General features: G+C 39.4%; 2 long non-coding RNA genes across 2 annotated transcripts in view; one reads left to right on the top strand and one right to left on the bottom strand.

Moving 5' to 3' along the window:
* LOC309339953 overlaps positions 1-19,658 on the bottom strand; it is a 581,040-nt gene that overhangs the window by 513,437 nt on the left and 47,945 nt on the right. The window lies entirely within an intron of this gene.
* Positions 7,836-19,658, top strand: part of LOC309339896 — a 47,135-nt gene continuing 35,312 nt past the window's right edge. Inside the window, exon 1 of the long non-coding RNA XR_014155629.1 lies at positions 7,836-8,090. This is a non-coding gene — a long non-coding RNA (uncharacterized lncRNA). The remainder of the gene's footprint in view (positions 8,091-19,658) is intronic.

Consider the following 19,658-nt stretch of genomic DNA (forward strand, 5'->3'; position numbering starts at 1 on the left):
TGCTTTCTGTTCTTTAGCCAGTTACTGATCTGTAAGAGGCCCTCTCCCCTCATCTCATGAATGCTAAGGTTTTTTCAAGAGGCTTTGGTGCAGAACTTTGTCAAAAGCTGTTTGAAAATCCAAGTGTCTACAAAACAACCCTGTCCATCTGCTTGCAGAGTTCTCAAAGACCTCTAAAAGATAAGTGAAATGGGACAGGGGTCAACATATGTTCCAGAGAAGGGGATCACACTTATATAGATCCTAACACATGATCTCTGAATGTCCTGGTACAGTTTGTACACTGGAATTGGCTGTTACGTGGTTATTCTTCTTTTCTTTTTTGAAAAATGCTATTCCCAACACCTATTTTGTGGCATTTCCTTTTCTTCTCTTGGTGCCCTTAAATCGTCAGCTTTCTTCCAAGTTTTGTTTGTCACTACAGCAAGTGGGTGACATCTACCCTTCTGCCAGCGCCTTGCTTTCTTTTTACTCTTCTGGAATATGTTTCATTCCTTCCCTCTTTCTTGTTTAGGCTAAATTAGCCAATGAACAACCTGACCCAGCTGCTCAGCTGTTCCCTGATCTGCATTTTACTTCTTAATGAGCTCAGAGTGACAAGCTATTTAGGCTGCTTGTTCCAGCATCAGTTCTGACTCCATCTGTAACTTTAGCACCACTTCTTTGTCAGCAACGCCAATTTCAAATATGTGCCTTTCTCATTTGCAGCATTTGAGCAGTAACACCCACACTGCACACTGTATGTTCTTCTCTGCCTTGTACCGCTTGTAACTGTTTTTGAATGCCTTAAGACTCTTGCTTGCCAGCATCTGCTGAAGCTTTGCTACTGCCCATCTTCTTCTGCAAAAGTGATGCCCTCTTTGGGTAAAAGGTAAAGGTAAAGGTAAAGGACCATTAGGTCCAGTCGTGACCGACTCTGGGGTTGCGGCGCTCATCTCGCTTTATTGGCCAAGGGAGCCGGCGTACGGCTTCTGGGTCATGTGGCCAGCATGACTAAGCCACTTCTGGCAAACCAGAGCAACGCACGGAAACACCGTTTACCCTCCCGCCAGAGCGGTACCTATTTATCTACATGCACTTTGACGTGCTTTCAAACTGCTAGGTTGGCAGGAGCAGGGACTGAGCAACGGGAGCTCACCCCATTGCAGGGATTTGAACCACCGACCGTCTGATCAGCAAGTCCTAGGCTCTGTGGTTTAACTCCCAGTGCGACCCGCATCCCTCTCCTCTTTGGGTAGCCTGCTACAAAACAACAGGGACTTATATTTGTCTGTTCTCACTTATCCCCTACATATTAACCGTATAACCGACACTCTACTGGTGCTTCTATATTTCTATAAAAACTTTAAAACTTCTCTATTGGGCATAATATTGAGTTGGAAGCGTGGATAAAATTATGGAAGGAGGGTTTGAGATTTACTGGATGTACGGCTTTGAAAGAGAATGTATTAAAAATGATGTATAGATGGCATTTAATGCCAACAAAACTGGCTAAAATGTATAGAAAGAGAGATAGAAGATGTTGGAAATGTAAAGAAGTAGGTGGTGATTATTTTCATATGTGGTGGACCTGTGACAAGGTTAAAAAATTTTGGGAATCAATCTACAATGAACTTAAAAAGATATTTAGGTACACCTTTCCCCAAAGACCAGAAGCTTTTTTGCTAGGTCTAATGGGAACGGAGATTAAAACAAAAGATCAGAATTTGTTTATGTATGCCACAGCCACTGCAAGAACCCTACTGGCCCAAAAATGGAAAACACAAGCTGTACCAACCATTCAGGAGTGGCAGGTGAAGATGACAGATTTTGCGGAACTTGCCAAATTGACAGGGAGAATCCGAGACCAAGAAGACCAGAGATACAAGAACAATACTTAAAGGAGAACTGTAAAAACTTAAAGACACTAGCAGGACTGGAATAATACCTTCAGTGTAAAATAGTAGAGATACAAGAATAATATACATGATAAGAATGTGATAAATATACCAACTGTAGGGAGGGAAGTCAAGACTCGGCAGAGTCAAAGGGAATATACTGTGATAACAAGAACTGTTGGAAAAAGAGTATTTAAAGAAAATAACAAAAAATTACTTGAAAAAATAAAAATAAAACTTCTCTATTTTAAAAAACTGTGTGAAGGGCTTTGAAAGCCATATCTCTTTAGCATCACAGCAACCCTATGAAAGGGGCCACAATCGTTCACATCAGTGGCGTAGCGTGGGGGGTGCAGGGGGGGCCGGCCGCACCGGGCGCAACATCTGGGGGTTAGGGAAATCCACGGGTTAGGGGGCGCAAATCCATGGGTTAGGGGGCGCAAATTACTTGCCTTGCCCCGGGTGCTGATAACCCACGCTACGCCACTGGTTCACATAGCTGAAAGGGCTGTCACCCATTTATACAGATGAAGCAACAATAACATGCAATCCACTGGATACTGAGGTGCTAGGATTTGCAACCTGGGTACTATCGGGGACTGTCCAGTCATTTTTGTTTGTTTGTTGTTTTTTAAGCAACTTGAATGCATATTGCTGTTCATGGGAGGAAGGTGGTAGTTGACTGGAACCAAAATACCTGTAATGAAACCCAGAGTCAAGTCACTCAAGCTAGCCTAGAAGTTTTATTTCCATGCTTGCATCTCCTGTGATAGTGTCACAAACCCATGTGTTCAAAGTTTGGCCTTGAAAAAATTCCACTTCCATGTCATGTCATGTCATGTCCACTGCATGCCATTGTATAGGAGCACCTTATAATACAAAACCTGGAGCATTAAGCCAGGGAGCGGATTTTTTCATTTCAGTGCTCTGATCTGAGGTGATTGTTGCTTTCATCTCCATCAGTTTTCTCAGTTTTTAGCCACGCATCTTCTTTGTCCCACTTCCTTTGCCAGCCATACTTCAGCCTGTCTTCTGAGGCCACCTTCTTCATAACACACAAGCCCTTAACGTTGACATGTATCCCTGGTTTGATATTAGATTTTTCTCAGAACCCCTCTTGTCTCAATTTCCAGCCTTTGTTCATGATTTTCCAGTGATATCCCTCCATCCCACCCCAGACAGTTTGGGATGTTCAGGAATTGGAATATTTCACCAGGTTAGCCAATTAGTGTTCGCCAGTCAGCGTCAAAGACTTCCTTAAAACAAACTTAATCTAAAATAGATACTAAATAACATCGCACCCTCTCTTTTGTTCCCAAACCCACTGTGTTGTTGGTATTTTTACTTTTACAGAGAGGTGAATTGGAAGCTTCATAGTATAGCTGGCATTTTCTCAGGAAAACTATGAGGAAAATTATGTTGTTTTCACAACTGGTACAAACTGAATATTTAATGTGAAGCTTATGCCAGGCCAATGAGAAGCCCAAATCCTGCAACGTTGGACATGTAAATCTTATAGGTAAACACTTCAATATTCTTTGTTCATAGTGATAAAGTACCAGTCTCTTCTGTGCATGTTGTTTTGCCTCTGTGTTTCTGGGGCACACACACTTTTCACTTTTGCGGCCATATTTATTTCTATCTTGCTGAGGTAATTAAATACAAGTACTGTAAGTGTCAATTGACATGGGCTGAAGTATATCCTAACTCCATGAGCATTCAGGCGTGATGACCGTGGAGTTTATTTTTATTTATTTTATTAAATTTCTATACAGCCATCCATCCAAGGATCACAGGGTGTTTTACAATATTAAACACAAAAATACATAGCACAGTAACAAACAATAGCAATACCACCCCCCCCCCCCAGTTGCTATCAGTTCACAGTCATCTTGAGACATCATGACTTCAGTGGCCACCCCCTCATGTCCTCCTTAACTCTGGGAAGACAGAAGTACCGAGGAAACTCCCTGCCAGTGCATGAAAGACTTAAAAGCAGAGATGGGGGAGAAATTTGTTTCAGTTAGCATTTAAATTTGAATCTACCTAATTCAAACTTTAAACAAAAAATCACAAACCTACGTGGAGAACGGAAGAATGGAAAAATGAACAACTGGGAGAAACCAAGGGTGGTGCTCAACTAACTTTTAATCAAAGTAGACCCATTAAAATTACTGGATCTGACTCGGTCATATTCATTAATTTCATTGTGTCTGCTCAGGGTATAGTATAAGTTAGTAGAGTCCCATCTGAAAACTGAAAGAGGTTCATGAAGCTTGCAGTCCATGAAGGATAGGGAAGTGTGAAATGGCACAACCAAACCTTTGCTGTCATGTAAAATGGACCCTGAAAGAGAAGGGCATTTCTTCACAATAACCACCAACTATGAATGGGGGACAATACCTAATTCACACTTCCCCCAAACAATATGCAGACTGAAACACATCTATCCTTCAAAATTTGCACATCTGATTTTTGTGACGCAGTTCTCCAACCAAATTGTGTGTATGAAAATGCATATGTTAGTCTGATTAATTAAAAAATGCAAACTAATGATGAACTGAAGACTGGGGGAAAAAATATGAGAAGCTGAAATTAAGAGACTTCACCATCTCTACCACCAACCCATAATCTTCCCCCTCAAATCCACAGAAAAGCAGAGACTATTTTCAAAATAACTATGCACCAAACACTTGGTAACAGATCTTCTTCACAAGCCATTCTTCATAAATTCCACGAATTCTTTTCCGCAGCTGAGAAGGTCTGAGTTCCAGGTATGCAGCGCTGGGTCATCTGCAGGAAAGGAACCCTCAGTGAACTTTCCTGGAATAACCTCAAGCTGAGATGTAGAAGGAAAGCAGAGAGTTGGCTCAAGCTATTAAATATATTCTAAAACCTTTAGAAGATGATTGAGAAGGAGATATGAATATTTCAGCGTTAACACCTTAAGTAACACTAATCGTTAGAATTAAAAAGGTCATGCCAGAAGAAAATTAATGCTCAAAAATAGGCCAGTGTGCCAATGACAATATGTTGCTTATTACTGAGTTTTTGTTGCTCTTGCTGCTGCCTTTTCCCCTGTGGTGAACAGCCAAGTCTCATGGTAATGTATCAGAATAGCACAGGAATGGAAATAGCACTCTAGAAAGGATCTCTGATCTGCAGGCGTCCACATGGGTGTAATTTTGAGGGATCCTTGAACACAGTTCTGCCTCTCCCAGCCACATATGAGAGGCTCAAACTGGAAAAAGCAACCTGAGCTCAAACTGGAAAAAGCAACAAATGCCAATGAACTTGTAGGAAGCTACATTGGACTTAAGGCATTTGCACAGCAGGACTGTGGTTGAGAGCACATCCTTTGAATTAGGCTCCAGCTTCAGTCCCTGGCATCTTCCACTGAAAGTTTTAGCTCCCCAAAGGAACCCTAACCACAAAGGATTAAGCAGGCAAAGAAACAAATAGTAGAAAAAAAAGTACTATATCTACAACGTAATGGATTAAGGAAAGAGAAACTGGGAAAAGAGAAAAAAACATGTAGAAACAGGGGGTGATATGCAATAATATTATGCTTGGAGCAGACCCAGGGGAAACCAATGGCTGCTTTTTTGTATTGCTGTGTTTTGAGTTTTTTTATTACTGTTCTTAACTGATTTCAGTGTAAATCAATTTGGGTTGTTTTGTAAGAAAAGCAACTAAACAACAACAACGGTGATGATGGCTACATTCTACTTCTCCAGTCTAAGGCAGTGTGCCTTTGTATACCAGTTGTTGCGAATCACAGTTGCGGTGCCTGCTGTCGCATTCAAGTTCTGTTTGCGGTGTTCCCAAAAGCACCTGCTTGTTCTGGACTGGATGAGCCCTTGGCCTGATCCAGCAGGGCTCATTTTTGTCCTTGTGGACTTAAGGAAATTAAATCCATTTATTTCATGGGGTCTACTCTGAGTACAACAGAGCAGGATATAACTCCAGGAAGTGTGCAGTAGCTAAAAGGTAGAGAACATTTGTGTGACATTGTGCTGAAGTTGCTCTTACTGGCAAATTGATCCAGAAGGAGTGATTTCTGAGCCCAGGTCAGGAATTCTACATTAGAATACAAAAACAACAACAACAACAACAAACACCCCTCTGTTGCAGCTGATGTTTTAAGTTTCAGGTGTTCTTGAAAAATTCAAGGATTTGAAGAAGGAAGACAGCACCTTCTCAGTGAAAGGCAGAGAATCTCAGAATCAGTGCCAGGGTCGTGCCAAATCTATGAAGCTACTTTCTTTTTGCATATCACAACTTCTGTTCCACTATGTTTTATTTCATTTATTTTTAGATTAGGGTATCTGCTGCACTCTTGCCTTGGAGTTTTCAAAGCATGTTCCAGTACCAACTGGCAAAACTGTGTGACCGCTCAACACATATAGGGAACACAGCATATAAGGATGCTTGATAAGTAAGGTGGAAACAAACTTGGATTGTGGGGAGCTACCAGAATTCAAAAATATGAAAACACGCATGCAAAAGAATGTCTTAATCGTACTGCATATATTGCAAAGCCATGCATTTTAGCAAACTTATATGCAGGCAGTTCATAACAATCTGCTCTGTAGCAACAGAATTTGACTTGAAAACACAGACAGAAGAGAAAGATGGAAATTTGTCCACCCTTAATGGCAAACACATTTTACTGAAATTAAGTCCTAGGAGTTTAGATGAAGGCATGCTTGCAGCAAGCCCTGCAGTTGCCTCCTTTCCAAAACTGACAGTCCGGCTGACTTGTGAATTTGAGGCTTGTGTTTTGCAGGGCTTTTCAAATTTGGCTCTGTTTTTGTAGCTATTTGGGAAATTTGAGTAATTGTTCGGAGTAGCTAAGCAAGCTTTTTTTGGAGTATGGAACATTTTCAGCCGCTCCTAGAATTGCACCTTCCTCTTGCACCAAAGGGGTTGGTTGCCTTGCTGATCTGATACTGTGGACAGGTCTGGTATTAATTTCATATTGCTTGGAAAAGATGGATATATAGCCCAAAAGTGATTGGAAACAATTGTTGGTGGTGAAAGTGGATAGGTTCAAATCTGAATGCTTAAGACACTCCTTGCATGCTTGAATTTTCTGTCCAAGCGAAGTTTTCAGAGCTCAGTTTTCATTTCGAATCGTCTGGAAGCAAATGTCCGTGATATGGGACATTGAAACATCTAGGTTGTAATGCTAGATGCTGAAAGCTACCGTACTTTGATGCTGATAGATGCTGATAGCTACTTTGATGTTAGGAATGATGCTTAGTCACTTAACTATCAAACAAGTGCTTGCGCCAGAGATATCTTTATTCCCATCTAGCACTGTCACATGGTACATGAACATAGTTGCTATCTACTAAAATGCAACATGGCCTGGTATTTATGCAATCTGGAAACAACGCTGAATTGTCCTTAACAGTGCATTTTTCCTCTGTGGAGCCACATTATTTAAAAGAGTTTAAGCGAGTTTGTGCTTCCAGCCCCTGAAAAAAAAAAAAGATAATAGTTTGACTTTGTTTTACTCTATCAGTTTGCAGACAACAGCTCTGTTACTTCTGAAAATTTAGCCACATTAGTCCAGTGACTTTATTTATTTATTTTAAGCATTGCAGCATAAATGCATATGCAAAATAAATGCATTCACAGTAAGGCCTCCTGGCATTTTCCTCTACTTTTTTCTCAGGAGCTGTATGCTATTACAGCCAGGGAGCTTTGGAGGGGAAAAAATGGTCTTCTGTGTTGTTTTATAGTCCTCTTGCATTAGTCAGTTCTTCTAATAAATCAGATACAAGTTGTGACACGTTGCTAATTCGATCACTAATAACCTGCTCAAATTGCAAATCTATGTCAGCAGGTTGGTGTTGATTAAGTTGTAGTCCTCACTAACATATTGTTTTAAATGACTGATAATTTTTATTTGCTGCTGCGATAGGCTGCCTGGTCTATTTTCTCTCTCTCTCTCTCTCTCTCTCTCTCTCTCTCTCTCTCTCTCTCTCTCTCTCTCTTGTAAGCTTAGAAATTACACAAATGCCCCAGAGGTGGTCTGCTGTAGGCCTTTCATTTTCTGTGTTGTTGCAAATAGAGCCGGTAGCCACTAGAGGGGAGGAGACTGCTGGCTTTCCCCAAGCGCTTCCACCGTAGAGCATGAAGGTGAAGAAGCTGTCACAGAACCGGTTGCCCAAGAAAAAGCTTTTAAAAGATGATGGGATGAAGGTTAGTACAGAAAAAAAGGTGTTTTTTCCTTAATGTGTGCAGTTATTCCTTTCTCTTAACATAGGATCTTTAAAAATATCTCCTAACCTAGTGAAGCAACATCTCCAGTCACGAAAAATGCTCTCTGCGAGAAAATGCTTTAAATATAGAAAGAGATATTTCATTGCGTCCATGTTTGTTTGTTTCTTCGCACATATAAAAGATTAAACTGAAGAGTTGCTTAACAGGCTGTAATGTTTGGAATTTGATAGGAAAAGAGAACTCTTTCCCAACTGTTCAGTTATAGCCTCACTTCCCTTCACCCAGAGGAGGGGGGGAGAGTTTTGAAGCTGTGTAGAAGTAATAACTACTTCAGCCTGGTGAAAACTTCACTGCCTTTCTCAGGATCCTTATTAATCTTCTACCCTACGATACACAAGACCTCTCTAATGCAGTACTCTTAATTTTGTCTTTGCCTCATGCTTATAGATAATTGATCGGCGTTTTGACCTTTTATGTGTTTATTTGTGAAAAAGAAGAATGCTATTCGTCGCATTGTTAAAGAGCTATAATGTAGAACTGTGGCTTGTTACATTTACTCTCCTGAGTGTAATTGCACTAAGATCATTCAGTTTCCATTTGGAAAGCCAGTGGCAATTACTGGAATACAATGTATCATGCATTTGCTCACTGGATATAAAACGTATATACTAATTCGCAATAAAATGTAACAGCTGTCAGTGCATTTTCTGCTCTGTTACTTCAATAAATTGGAACTCTGACTAGAAAATGGGAATATTGCATTTTTACACACTCCGTAATGTGTTTGCTTTTTGCAAATACAATTTATTTTTTTCTTGGAATGAAGAGGGGGAAAAACCAAACACCCCACGTAGCTTTGTTATTACTGCTAGTGGATAAATATTCTTATATCAGAATGAATTACATATAGAATCTGTAAAGAAGTGATAATATTTCCTGTATTTTACTGCACCCTGTCTCCAGTAAACAATATGCACTTAACCAACTTCTGTCATATGTTAGGTTTATCTTGTTTATATTGTAGTGGCAGAATGTGTGTGTATGGGGGGGGGGGGGTATTTTACCATACTTTCACAGGTGTTGTGAATAGCTAGTTACCATTTATTACATGATGCTATTATGTGTGAGTGCACACTTAATAAGTACAATTCTTTAATGAAATAAAATCATTGAGGACTTCTCTCTCTGTGTGTATATGTGTGTGTGTACATGCATTGCCACACATATATGTATATGCAAATCCTTCTGAAAGCTAGCTAACGAGAATTCTTGATAATCTTTTTAAAAAAAAAACTCTTGAGTTTTGTTTAAAATAAAATTCCTGCACATTTGTGTGATTTTGTTACTGGAGGTCAGACTTTTCACAGATAATTAGCCTTTTACACACTGTGAAATCAACCTGCATTGGTTTATTTGGCTAGACTCTTTGCTTCTGTTCTTTATTTCCCAGAAGGTTAACATGCTGAAAATCTAGCTGCAAGCTCAGAGTACTGTCTCTTTGTGTTGTTAATTATCCCGTTGCATAATTATTAATATCAGGAGCAGGAAGAGGAAACAAGTATACCAAATAGTCGTGAATGCTAGTGTTCTGGCAGGAAGCAAGCCTTGCATTAATAAAATGTGCCTCTGCCAATATCAGAGAAGATAGGGAGTGTTCCTTGTTAAGGATCATTTATTAACTGAGATCATCTTTTAGTTCGCCTTGGGGTAATGACTAATGTCAATGGCAAATTTCACAGTTGTCTAGAGAAATGAATTAAATTTGTAATAAAAAGCCCTTCGGCTTGTAGTACATGTTCATTTATTGGAGTAGTTGAACTAGGAGAACTGTAAGGCAACCGAGAACATCGGCTTAATTTTCCTTACATATAATAGTGACCTTTCGCTCTGTGTTGGGAAAAGTTGCCTATTATAGGCGGGCGAGTTAAATGAGAAGTTCTCTCAAATGCAAGATCAACTAAGTAACTGTGGTTACGTTAAACAACCCTTGAGCTTGAGAGATTTTTTTGGGGGGGGGCAGGACAAGATCCTCCTCTGTGTACATTTCTTCTCCTTTTTAAGCCTTTGCTGAGGTGGTTTTGAGATCGGGCCAGGCCTAGGAAGATCCCAGAGGAATGTGGAAAAAAGTTGCCAATATTGATTAGCTATCCTTTGCCATGTGGTGATCTGCTTCTCTCTATCTCTGTCTCTTTCTCTCATAGATTCTGTGTTACAGCATAGCTGAGGGTTGAAACCTTTACTGCCTCACAATAATTTATACCAAAAGGCTATTTGATTGACTGAAGGCTTACTTCTGAGTAGACATGCATAGGAATGCATTGTAAATGAAGACATTACATTCACCCTGAGTAACAAGATTTAAGGTTGTGAGATTGTGAGTGATGCCTGACACACTTTCCTGGAATCACATGACTGCAAAGGGAACTTAAGAGTTATCCTTTGAAGTACATATAGAAAATCAATTGATTTTTTCCCCAAAAAGAAATGACAGGGAGGAATTTATTTGTATGAATGTCAACCCTCAGAGTGATTATGGTCCCAATGATTTGCTATGATCAAGATCCAAGCCATCTTTATATGTATTTCGGTAACTTTATAAAAAAGCTTAAAAGTACAATCCTAGGTATCACCTGAAGAATGTGAAGCACCAGTTGAGTCTATTAATTTATTTAACTCGAGTGACACCAAATAAAGGTGAATGGAAATTGATAAGTGTTTTTTTTAAAAAAAGAAAAATGCATTTCTATAATGCTACAGTGATGCAGAAAGGTCATATTTATTATCTATGCAAGTATATTCATTGATTTCCCCCACCCCATCTTTCTATAAAATCCAGATCATTTATGAAAGATGTCGGACCCCACTTGATTTTGCACTTTTCTGAAGACATGAAATAACATTAGTTTTCCCACATTTTATGAGACCCAAAAGAGTCTCAAGTTTTGCACCCAGATTTATTAAGCCAAAGATTAAATAAAGCAAAATAGGCTGCACAAAGAAGGGTTTGCACAGATAATGTCTACAAATAGATGGAATGTGTTGCTTACATTAAGTTGCAGTGACTTTTCTGGAAGGAATTGGTTTGCTGTGATCAAATCAGAAAGGGGTCAACTGATATATATATATATATATATATATATATATATATATATAGTCCATCTTGTGAATCATGTACTTACTAGATTTTCAAAAACAACTTTTAAAATGAATTTTAATGGTTTTATTGCAGACCTAACCGTTTACAGAAGACTAATCTTTTACAGGATAAAGTTCATTGTTAATGTAACTTACCTTTAAAAGAAAACACAAGGAGAATTTTACTTTTCTGAATCATTGGGGGGACTTTTTGAATTGAGCACCTGAAGAGAAATAGGCTCATGTGTTTAAAAAGAACAGAAAATATTTGGTGTTGTGAAAGGGTCATATATCTATACCTTTATGAGACTTGGCAACAGACCCAGGAAAAAAGAAAACATATTAGGATGCCAACCTGGCTATGCTTACAAAGCAATAATTTCCAGTGGCCTCAACAGGATGTACCTGCATGTCATTCCTTAAGCTTAGAGGGTCACTGCATTATAAGCCTCTAAAACGAAACCCAAACTGGATTAATGGTCCACATGATCATTAATATTTAATTCAAAAATTTCTTCTAATGTATTCCGTGTTTGACTAACCAGAAATGCATTCTGAGTACTTCCCCTCCCCCATTCTTTCCAGAATGGAAATCCCATACGCTCTCCTTTCAGAATGAATTCTCATAAATTTCCATCCTCAGCAGTGGTGAATTTCGTACACTTGAGACTCACATCCTTGTGTTGCCTAAAACAGAGGATGCTCTTAAAAATATATCTGAGATGATGTAATTTTACAATATTGCCCAATTTTGGAAAACACAAAAACCAAAATCAATCACAGCATCATTCACTGAAAATAAATCTTTTATTCTTTCTAGATTTTAAAATAAGCCTCCATATGTGTCTTCAAGAATATACGCCAGTGTGTCTGACAGGGATGTGAGCTTTTTGTTTACTTTTTTAACAGACGGAAAACACACATACAGCCAATGCTTCCTTTCCCCAGCTCTCTCTGGTAGTTGTGTATCTGTTCCACTGACCCTAAACACGTTTGGGTCTGGATCCTGTTTGTCTAAATAAACTTATTTCCTGGCGTATAGTTTTTAGCCTTAGAGCCCTCTTTTTCTTTTTCTTTTTCTTTTGCAATCCCTGAAATGCTTTATTTGAGGGGGTGGAGGGGGAAAATAAAGCTGGAAAATGCATTTGATCGACATGCATGTGTGCACCTCTTTACTTATAACCGTGGCACACAATTAATATTAATTTTATGGCATGCAGAAGGCATATTCAAGCATGCTGAGACTTCTTGCAGTACAAGACCAGTAATCTGCTGAAGTTCTTAGTTCTGTTACATCATCTTAAATTCAGTGCAAGTTGTGAGTAGTGGTACCTAACACCTGTCATTCATCTGTTTATCTGAGTCATATATCGATTTTGCTGATAGCCAGTTTTGAGCGATGCCATAGTGCAGTCCTCAGAAAATATTGAGTTCATATTTTATTTCAGCGGGTGTAACTCTATTCCTTTTTGGCCTGAATGGAAAAAAAATATATTGATTTCAAACAAACAAGAATCTGAGTTGCAGCTCTTTTGTATTATGGAATGGTAGATATCATTTAAGGGATCTAAAGAACCTGGAAGACCATTAGACAGACACTGAGTCTAAGTGGGCCCGTTAGATCATCGTTTTCTCCTCTCGATCTGGGCGAAATTGTAACTGACAGCATAGACTTGAATACTTTGTCCTTTCCAATTTTTAGTGTCATTTGTTGGTGTCTGAAAAATCTGGCCGTGAAAGCAAAATTGGTCATTTATATTGTGGCAACACCATGGTCAAAATGAGCTTTCACCTATCCTCCATCTCCCAATTTTCACACACTTTTATAGATAAAAATGCCATGCACCTTGTGTGGAAATTGCTCGTTTTTCAGAACATTTCCCATAAAGAATCCATATGTACAGTATCAAGCCATGAATGAAAGCAAAGTGGGTGGAGCTGTCCCAAATGATCCTCTCCCTCCATCCCTCCACACACCCCCCCCCCCCCGTGCTGGTATACAATTCCCATTTATTCAGAGAGAGGCAGTTTTAGAAATGTTTTGAAAAATGCAGATGTGCAATGCATTCTTAATAAGAACAGGAATAGAGTTTGCACTCCCCTTTTAACCACTCTCTCACCTCGGCCCTTTTCAGCATGTAACCTTATTCTCTGTGGTATTACTTGGATGGAAACCAATTAGGGAACTGCTCAGACAATATAAATGCATACAGATTAGTACAGATTGAACAGTACCATTGCCAACTAATCATACAGTATATAAAGCCTTAAACAATATAGATATTAGGGAGTGATGGGGAACCGGATTTATATTGTCAGAAAACTGAGCACAAAAATGCAAGCTGTACAAACTATTTATTTAAGTAATAAATAAAGTATGGGTCTGTTTTCCTTGTTTGCTCTGTGGCAATCTTCCCATAAGTAACCAACTTTGCATTCTGCATTGCTTAATATTTCTACAGCTATTTTCTCTGCCTTTGTGTGTGTGTGTGTGTGTGTGTGTGTGTGTGTGGTGCAGAATCACTTTTGTTCTTTTTTTAAAAGTGCCTGTCTATTTCTTGATTCAGACATTATGTTTCTGGCATGTTATGTTGGTGTTGGAGTGTGTGTGTGTGTGTGTGTGTGTGTGTGTGTGTATGTGTAAGTGTGTGTGGTTGCATTCCCTGTCTATCACTGCAAAAATGATACCAGATGTGGTCTTCTTCCGTGTCCAAATCCTACTACTGATGTGGGCTTTCATTCACATATCGTACTGACATGTTGTAACTGTCATATGTTTGGTGTTGTGGCAAGAAAAGACACATTTTATGGCTTATGTGGTCTTCCAAGGTGTTACTGAGTCTGGGAAGAGTGGCATGCCCTATGTATTTTTCTAAATCGCTTTTCGTGTGTGCAATTGACTAAAGTCGGTTATGATGCATTTTTGCAGCAGGAGTCTGAAGTTGTTTTGGTGGGGAAGCAAACACATGCATGCATGAGCATTGCAGGTAGCTCTTTCTATATGCATGCAACAACACTGGATCAAAATAATACATACTTGTAATTGGGCCACTGCTACAAGCTCCTAGCACCATGGGGCAGTTTGCAAACAAACCACATGATAGCACCTCTTTGGTCTTTTCCATCCTCACGTTTCATCTACTTCACATCAGTGACTGTATGTATGTCTCCCTATGTTTTAGCATTGTTTTCCTTGTTGAATGATACCCAGAACATTCCAGATCTGTTGTCCGTCTGAATCCAGTCTGAGGAAATGCAGTCCTTGGAGCAGATTCCTTTGGACTCTGGCACCATTGGGGGCATTGCAGTGCTCCTGCTTCCTGAATCTCCTAGTTAACATGAAAAGCCCTGGACCATGGGAGAAGATTCTCATTTGTCTTTCTGGGGCACTTTTCCTTTGCCCCATACCACCACCAACTCTCTAGAAACTGGGGTAATGGCTGGTGCTGGAAAGAGAAGAATGAGCTCTTGTCACACTGTCCATGGCTTCCCACATCAACAGAGTGCATCAGCAAAAAGAGGATAAAAGAAGGCAGAAATTTAATTTATATAGATGTGCCCAGAGGTGGAAAGAAGAAAGAGTCCCTACCAGAGAGGAATGGCAAACTAGGCTGATGGGCTATGCCGAAATGGCAAAGCTGACTGGAAAGCTCAGGAACCAAGAGGACAAAAACTTTAAAAAAGAATGGGAAAAAATATAATTTACTTAGGAGACCACTGTAAGCAGATAAAAACATTACCAGGATTTTCATACAACTTGTAATGTAACAGGTATTATGGATAATATGGATGAATACAAAATATAGATTAGGAAATAATATGTAGCTGAAAATGTTCACATTAGGACACGTGAAAGGGATGGGGAGAAGTCACAAGATTCAGAGAAATCTCTTTATACGGATATTCATTTGGCACTGTTATAAATTCATTTTTGTAAAATCAAATAAAAATGAATTTAGAAAATTATATAGATGAGTGGACATATAGGGAGATGCAAATTTCTACATAATTGACTACAAGCTAAGTAGAAATGCAGTGCATCTCACTGCAATGGGAGAAGACCTGGTTGTGAGGTGACCTGGGGGTCTGCTCTGTCTGCTGCCCAAGTGCTGTTGATGGTCACTTTCTCCGTTCTTGTAGTTCCTTTTGATTAAACCAGACTTGGACTGGACAGCCCTTGAAACAGAGGGCACCTTCAAACAGAGAACTGTCTTTTGTAAAATGATATGACCTCCCTAGTCTAGCAGTATGGGAAGTGGTGATGCTGTACCAGGTTCTGATGCCATTGAGGTATAATTCAGGAATGGGTGGAAGACTCATAGCATATTGAGAGAGCATCTGCTTTGCATGCAGATAGATGTTCTCCGGTTCAACCTCCAGCATCTCCACACAGAACTGGGAATGTGTCGTACCTGCCAGCTGGTGTCAACAGTTCTGCACCAGAGGGACTAATTTTTTTTTTTTACTCAGTATAAGGCAGCTTTCAATTTTCCAGAAGGACATTGCAGCCCACATTGCTTACCTGGGGCTCGTAGACCTGTACCACAAGGCGTGGCGCCATCACATCTATCTTTCCCAGTAACCAAGGGCTGGGCACAGTTTAGGGAGCTGAAAGCCCAAGGCACAAGCTCCTGATTCCAAGTAGCAGCTCAACATGATCAGGGCACCTAAACAACCATGCACCATTACTGTGCAGAGCCCCTACACATCAACAGGAGCTCATGTATTGAACTATCTGCTCAAGGAACAGCACACAATGCATAGTTGCTGCTGTTTCTAAGTGAATTCTGGGGTAGGGCTAAAAGGACAGACCCACTCCCATATCCTCCAACATTTCTGTGATGAAAATAGTGACACCCCATTCCATAATGAGAATTTTACTGTTTATACCCCACACATCTTACTGGGTTGCCCTAGCCTCTCGGGGCAGCTTCCAACATATATAAAAAACATAATAAAACATTAAACATTATATTTAAAAAACCACTTCCCTATACAGGATTGCCTTCAAATGGCTCGGGGGTTGGATAATGCAATACCCTCCAACATTTCTCCAATGAAATTAGGAACATCCTAAGTAAAATTGGGCACTCCCGGATGAAATCAGAAACCGGTACGGCTTCTCTAAATCAGGGACATCCCTGGAAAATAGGTACACTTGGAGGGTCTGTGACTCCTTCATTTACCTGCTTATGCCTTACATGTGAGTAACATGTGGATTTGATATGAACTATTAATACTTTCAGATGACCTGAATAATCATTTAAATGATGTAAGCTTCCTGGGAGCAGAGGACCAGGGAAGTGGGCATTTTCACTCTAGCCTGTTGTTTCTTATTAAATATGACATTTTGATGCATTTCCCCCATACCAGTTTTGATCCAATTTGAGAAGAAGAATGATTTAGCTGCATTTTAAGAAGTTTTATATATATATATATATATACAACCACTGTTTCCTTCTCTCTTTTAACAAAATGTGTTTGTTTGTTTTTTTTATAAAGAAATATTGAATATTGGTTAACCAACAGGGTGTTGTTGTTGTTTTTGCACATTCAACACAGGATGTGTCAAATTCCTCTAAGCGTGTGGCAGAAAGATAACCAGAGTAGACAGAGGTGAACTTTTCTTTTCACAAGTGGCAAATTAGGAGAGTCTGGTAAACTGCTTCTCTGTAATTTCTGGCCAAGTGGTAAGGAGCATTTTCTATGCATCAAGTGCAGATGTGTGGTAAAAAGAAGGGGGGAGAGATCCCATGTATCTGTGAGACAGAGGCCTACAAAGTAGACTCTTCTCATAGTTTTCGCTGCTTCGGGAATAGCTGGAACATGTAAAGTAAAGATTCAGTGATGATCATGGACAGATTAAAAGAGCAGAGGGATATTAAGCCTTGACCTACTAATGCAGCTGAAAAGGGGCGTCTGAAAGCTACCCGTTGCTCTCCTTCTGTTTCTGGCCTGCATTCACATCTTTATTTCTTATTTTTGAAAGCAATACATTTCTCCTGCAGTGGCTACAGCCTTATTTCCCATGCAGGCTTGGAGATATTTCTGTAGGAAAAACTGCAAGCCACCTTCAAATGGAAGCCATCATGTAGCAGCAAGCGCTGAGCATTATAATTAGTGCACAGGCCTGCATGAGAAAATACTGCAGTGGAGGGTTTCCTGTTGCATTACATTTGATAGGAGTGAACGCCTCAGATGGGATATTAACAATATGACATCTCTTTAGATTTGATAGGACCGTGGTTTCTTTTTCTTTTTTTAGCTATTTATTTTACTTTGCTGTGCATTCTGCTTCATATTATTTCATATCTGCATATTAAAAGAGTCACAATTTGGAGGGATGGGGGGGAGATAAGCTTTGGTCATGTCTCCCTTGCCTTCATTAAATTTGCTTTCAAATAATATTTTGGGCTGATTTGGGGAGGCTTTGGTTAAGCTGCCAGAGGGCTGCGGTTTAATATTTATGATGTTCTTAACTGTTTAATTGGATCTTAACTTCCATTTTAATGGGCTGTAGTAATTGTTTTTAATCTACTGTTACCCACCGCGAGCCTTCCACATGGGGTGTGGGCTATAAATTTTAAAGGAATGCTATTGTTCTTTTCCCTTTTCAAAAATAAAAACACCATAAGAAAACATGGCAAAAGCTTGAAAGCCCATAAGGAACTTGCAGCATTATTCATAGCCAGTCACCATTAATATTTCAGAATTATTCAAGTAATATCTTAGTTTCTTCATTCCAGTGCCAAATTCTTCATTGTTTCATAAATGAGGCGCAAGGCTTAAAATAGGAATTACTTACTTTTAAAGGCTCATATTATACTTCCGAAAAATAATTTTCTATTAGCTACTCATACCTCCAGTTAAAATGATTTTAAAAATGAACTCATATATTTAAAAGTTTCAAATTTTGATGGCTGTGTGTCAGTGCAGTTCTTTAACTTCAAAGCCCAACAGCTTATATTCTTTTAAGTTAGAAAGTAGTAGTTTGGTTTTTGTGGTGTTTTTTTTGAAAATTGTATTTCAATTCAACCAAAGTAGAAGATGTGAACAAAACAAGATGAGTTATAGCATGGAGAAAATCTCTGTCATCTATGAAAACAACAACAGCAAACTACTCTTGTAGGAGTGTTTTTGAGAGAGAGAGAAATGAAAATTGTTTACTACAGCATTCAGGAAGAGGCTGATTACAGACTATGTGCTACTTTGGAGTCTTTTAAACTCCTGCTTCAAAAAAGAAAGGAGGGATAAGTAACTTGTAATGTTACATTTATATTACTTTTTTGTTTTACTTTAATTATATTTTGCTAGAGAGGGAGATTGATGCCTGTAGTTCGTTGGAGAGGAATAAGCTGCAGAAAAATCCACAATACCTACTAGATCCTGTTGGCCATTTTATTACATGACAAAAAACACTTAACTTGAAGAAGTTACGTAGTGGAATTCTGGTCAGTGCCGAGTAATGCTTGTCTTGACTTTCTCTGTGGTAAAAAATCAACAATTTGTAAAATTCTGAATATTTAGCTCTATGTGCAGGCTGTAGGATGGGCTTTATTAATACATCACCTGCAACTCATATGGCACATCTTAAGGGGTACCAAAGTCCCTAGAGTGGTTTTTGAGGGGAACTGTGGCTGAAGCTGCAGAAAAATTCTGTGACCTGACCCATGTGTGAACCAATTCACTTTCCTCATGCATGGGGAATCTTTGAATCAAGGCTATTTTTTTGGTTAATTTATTGGGGTTGTTTGGATAGAGGAAATAAACTGATAATGTAATCAAGTTACCTAATCTATATAAAAGAGCTGGCAGAGCATTTATATATTTAAAAGTTTCAACCTGGACACTGAGGTCCAGCTCCAAGGGCCTTCTGGTGCCTCCCTCACTGCGAGAAGCGAAGTTACAGGGAACCAGGCAGAGGGCCTTCTTGATAGTGGTGCCCGCCATGTGGAACACCCTCCCATCAGAGGTCAAAGAAATAAACAACTATCTTACATTTAGAAGACACCTGAAGTTTTTAGGGAAGTTTTTAATGACTGATGTTTTAATGTATTTTTAATCTTTTGTTGGAAGCCGCCCAGAGTGGCTGGGGAAACCCAGCCACATGGGCGGAGTATAAATAATAAATTATGATGATGGTGATTCTTAAAGTCCAGTGACCCTTTGACTCATTTTAAACTTTAAATCCCCTTTTGGGATCCAAGTATGGCCTCTTTCATCTGGGCTGGTGAAACAGAAGCTCTGTGTCATAGTGTAGCATTATACAGGGAACTACAGAAGGCTTGTGTACATAGAATTTAGAAATAGAGATGCATACCCTCCAACATTTCTCCAACGATAATAGGGACATCCTATTCCATAATAATAATCATTTATATCCCTCCCATCTGACTGGGTTGCCCCAGCCAT

The sequence above is a fragment of the Podarcis erhardii genome (assembly GCF_964252035.2).
Source record: "Podarcis erhardii genome assembly, chromosome: 4".
NCBI lineage: Eukaryota > Metazoa > Chordata > Lepidosauria > Squamata > Lacertidae > Podarcis > Podarcis erhardii.